The sequence below is a fragment of the Miscanthus floridulus genome, chromosome 9 (assembly GCF_019320115.1).
Source record: "Miscanthus floridulus cultivar M001 chromosome 9, ASM1932011v1, whole genome shotgun sequence".
Classification (NCBI taxonomy): Eukaryota; Viridiplantae; Streptophyta; class Magnoliopsida; order Poales; family Poaceae; genus Miscanthus; species Miscanthus floridulus.
The window spans coordinates 132304649-132309778 of NC_089588.1; positions in this window are offsets into that span (position 1 = coordinate 132304649).

Genomic DNA, 5130 nt, shown 5'->3' on the forward strand with positions numbered 1-5130 from the left:
GCTTGATCCCGTCATGGAAAGCACCAAACCGCCATTCTGCGCATTTACTTTACCGCCATACCCCATGCAACCATCATTGGAGAGGTGGTGTGAGGCGGCCCATGAAAGATGGGCCTAAGACATGCCCGTAGGGCACCCTAGCAGAGCCGTCTCGGCCCAATCTTCGTCTAGTTGGCCTCTTGGGATGTATGGGCCATGCCTGCAAAGTTTGGTGCCATTTGGAGAAGGTTTGGTTTGGGTTCTTGGCCTTTTTTTCCATATGACCGGGCCCTGATTTGCCTGGTAAGTGGGCCTTCTCCTCTTGGGATCATGTCGGGTGTTGTTTTATGGTATTCTTTGTATACTTTTAAGCACGTTTCTTGTATTATCCCGACATGTCTTCCTGCAAATGAACAATCACCAAAACTCGTGGAATTGGTTAGTTAGAAACCCTAATTCTATGTTTGGTGTTTGTTTGAGCAGATTTTATGTGAGTGTTGGCGGTTATAAAAAGGAGTTAAGGACCGCCAACAATACGATACTTGGAAATACTCCGGGTGAAAAGCTACTTCGATATCCATGCTCTTGCGGATTTTTTTGTGTGCACCCATAGGTGTCAACTTATAGATAGTCGTACTATTAAGAGGCGTGATCTCATGGTTAATATGGTTATCATGTGCCACTAGGTGAATGAATTCCATGCATTTGCCTTAGGACCTAGTGAGTGCTAGCATCCCTTGGAAAATATGTTTGAGAAATGCTAACTCACTTACACAAGTGTTGGAAACTTGGTGGAGAGCACATTTGCACAAGGGATGAAGTTGAGGTGAGCTAGAGTTCTCTGCCTAGCATCAAACGATGTCGGCGCAAGCATCGGACACTAAGCGCTAGGTGGTGGATAGTTGCATAGTAGAGCATCAGATGATAATTTTGTGCGCATCGGATGATATGGTGGCACTATTCACTCACTGACTGTGTAGGTCAAAATGCATCGGACGATAGATAGCATCCGATGGGGTTACATCGGACGCGTCCGATGTGATTTTGACCTCTCTAGAATCTCTCTATATTGCATCGGACGATAGAGACCACTACGTCCGATGTGACATCGGATGTTGAGGCGCAGGGTTAGCCGTTGGGCACCAACGACTATTTCAAATGGTCGACTAATGAGGACATGATGCGTGGAGCATCAGACGCTATCACAACATCCAATGGTCGGACTTAGCGTCTGATGCCCCACAGCAGCTGGGCAAAGTTTGCCAACGGCTCTTTGAGCCATGGGGTCTCTATAAATGGCTCTTGGTCAGGTGTGGCTCACTCTCTTGGCTCTCTAACATACTAATACACCTTGTAAGCATACTTCACTCTCTCCCACTCATCTAGTTCATGTGTTGATCATCTTTTGTGATATTTGGAGTGATCCAAGTGCATTTGCATTGAGGTTGAGCATTTAGTCGCACTAGAGATCGTGTTGGCTATGCGATTGCTTGTTACTCTTCGTGGTTGCCACAACCTAGATGGCTTGTAGTAGCAGGATCATTCAGCTGAGGTTGGTGATTGTCTCTGGCTCCGATCGGTGGATTTGTTAGGGGTTCTTGCGCCTATTCCCTGCGAAAGATCATGAAAGGTGACTCTAGTGGATTGCTCGTGACATTGAGCATCCTCATCTTGTGTTGGTTGTGTAGCACCCAAGTGTGGGTTAGGCGTGTGATGCCTATTAGCGCGTGAACCTCCAAGTTGAGTGATCATCACAATGGGGATGAGCTTGTCGGCAAGCAAGTGAACCTCGGGAGAAAAATCTTGTGTCACTTGTCTCTTGGGATTCATTTGGTATTCATATTGATTGACACATCACTTTCCTAGCTTGGTATAATCACTCCTACCCTCTGTTGTATTTACTTTAGTAGTATACTTATGTAGGTTTAGTTAAATAGCTCTAGTTTTAGCTATTGATAATTAATTCTCTTACTTGTTAGCTCACTAGTTGTAAAGTAGTGACATAGCCTTTGCTTGACATAGAGATCATAATTCACTAGCATATTGGTAGGTGGCTTGCAACCCTTGTAGAGCTAGAGCAAAACTCGCTTTGTGCCATTTAGTTGTCTAACCACTTTGCTCTAGTGTCTTTGTAGTTTTTTAGTAGGCTATTCACCCCCTCTGGCCATATTAGTACCTTTCAAGTGGTATTAGAGCTGAGGCCACCGTTTAATTGAGGCTTAACAACCTTCTGTGTCATAAAATGGCTCAAATTGTGTTCAACCATGTTGGGGGCAAACCACCGTTCTTTGATGGCACATCCTATGATTATTGAAAGAGGAAGATGAAGATGTATTTGGGTTCAATCAATGACAAGGTGTGGGATGTGGTAGAGAATGACTATGCTATTCTTGATCCTACCAATCCAACACCAAGAGAGTTGGAGATCAAGCAATGCAACACTATGGCTCTCAACACCATTTACAATGCAATTGATCCAAAGGTGTTTGAGCAAATCAAGGATCTTGAGAGAGCTCATGATGTGTGGACAAGATTACAAGAGACATAAGATGGCACACCGACGGTCAAGAGTGCAAAGCTATACATCCTCAAAGACAAGTTTACAAGCTTCAAGATGAAGGATGATGAGAGCATTCTAGAGATGTTCTACAAGCTACAAGTTATTGTCAATGATCTCAGGAGTTTGGGTGAGAAGATACAAGATGAAGACTTCACTCACTGGTTCTTGAGATGCTTGCCTCCATGGCTTGGAACCTTGAGACAAATCATTGTGAGAGGTGGCTTGAAGGATGTCACCCCCAATCAAGTACTAGGTGATGTCATGACCGAAGAAACATACCATGTGGAAAGTGAGGGGGTTGACCAAGAGGAAGACAAGAAGAAGAAGAGTGTGGCATTCAAGGCCGCATCCTCATCCAAGAACAAGGGCAAAATCAAAGAAAGTAGAATCAAGTGATTATGAAGGCTCAAATGCATGTGATGATGAGGATGAAGAGTTGGCTCTCTTTGTTAGAAGATTTGGAAAATTCATGAAAAAGAAGGGCTATGGTCTTAGAAAGAATAGGGCATCATCTAAGAACAAGGAAGAACCAAGATGGTGCTTCAAGTGCAAGAGAAAGGATCATTTCATTACAGATTGTCCATATAATAGTGACAACGATGATGATGATGATGATAAGAAGAGCAAGAAGGACTGTAACACCCTAAAATTTGCCTATTTTGAAATAGGGTTAAAATGATTTAATTTTATATTTTCGTGCTCATGAAACATAGAAAAAATAATATTTTTCATTATATTAAAATTCATCATAGGATGTAGAAACATGTTTGAGCATACATGCTTCTGCATTTTGTTTAATGTACTGAGTGGTTTTGACCAAAATTCAAAATGAATTCAAATGCTTTTTAAAATGGTTTTGAAAAGGTTTGGTAATAAAAAAAGAGAAATTGGAAACCTCCCTCCCCTTTTGTTTTGGCCCGAGCGGCCTAGATCGCCCCTCTCCCTCTCTCTTTCGGCCGCTGGCCCACTCCACCAACTACAGGCCCATTTCGGCCCTTTCCTTCCCCTCCACCCTGCAGCCAGCCCAGCCTACTCTGCCCTTCCCCCTCCCTCTTGGGCCCGATGGACAAGGGCTGGCCTAGTTGAGCCACACAGACGCGCACCACCTCTCTCTCTGTCTCTCTCGGGCTGGCCTACGTTCCTCTCCCGCTAACATGCCGCACCTACCTATTGGCGACCTCTTCGTCCCTTTCCTTGCGCCGACTCCGGGGCGATCCCAAGCGCCCTCCCAATTTCTCAGGATATGGCATGCTATCCAAGCCCTGCAACCTATAAGAGGAGGCCCTGGGTGCCACCACCGCCCCTAACCAACCCTAAGCACTGCGTCACTCCGTTACTTCACCGGCGCTCCTAGCTACTTCCTAGCCTACTCTCGGAGGTAATAAGGGCTCACGGTGCCCGCTCTCGTTTCCTCTCACTCTCTGTTTCTGTTATGAAGTCGCCATTGCTCTCGCTGGCGCACCGGTCTGCCAGGCTGAGCCCCATGCAGCCTCTAAGCCATCTCGGCTCTCACCAAACCCTAGATCATGTTTGCTTGTGCCTCTACTCCCTTCCCGTGTCCTCCTTTTGGCCAAAGATGCCCAGAATCACCAATTTACCAAACTCCAGTGAGGAGCCAAGCTCCCGGCCATGGCCTTCGCCACCATGAGCATTGTGCCAGCGACCCCCACCTCCTTCCTCTCTGTTTCAGCCCTCAAAATGGAGATTAGCAGCACAGATCCAAAGTTGATCGAAGTCAACATGGTCCATACCGGTCAACCTTGGCATTTTTTGCAAAAGAACCCCTGGATTTTTGCGATATCAACCCGCAGTCCAACCCAGTTCAAAAGTAATTCAAAATCAGCCCTGTTTCTTTAAAAAACTCCTTGAGATTTTCCAATTTAGAACCCACCGTCCCTGGCTTGTTTTAAAATCAGGTTTTATTTATTTTATTTCAAAAATCCATCTCCAATTATTTACGAAACTGCCACCCACCTTGTTTTATGCATAAAAACTTCGTTTTAGCTCTGTTTTAGTCCGTTCAAGCTGTGTTAGATTCATAACGACGCACCCTAATCGATAGTAACATTGTATAGCATGTTTTGAGATAACAAATAAAATATTAATGTGATCAATTTATATGCAACTAGTTTTCCAATTAAAAGCAACCTAGGTTTTCCACCTCTGTCTTTTGTAAATAAAATAAGATTAATCTTATGCTGGTTTTCTAATACAAATATAATGTGACTTAATTCAATTTGGGTGTTTCCCTAAAATATCTTATACATGCTTTTATATATTTAAAATTAAATGAAGCTTATAGTTTTCCTTTTCTTCTATAAAATAAATCTTCGGTAGTCGTTTCTTCCGCACCGTAACTCCGATTAGCGTGCTTTTCGCGTCTGTGTGTTCATAGCAATACATAGATTAGTCTTTAAACCCTTTTTATTGATTGGTGTAAAGTTCTAATTTAGTCATATTTGTATGCATGTCTGTTCGGATGCTTGTGTGGTGCTTTATGATCTTGTCCAGTTGGATAAGAAGAGAAGATTTGAGTTTAAGGCAAGTATAGCATGGGATCTTCCTTGTTGTCTTATTAATCTTAATAACAT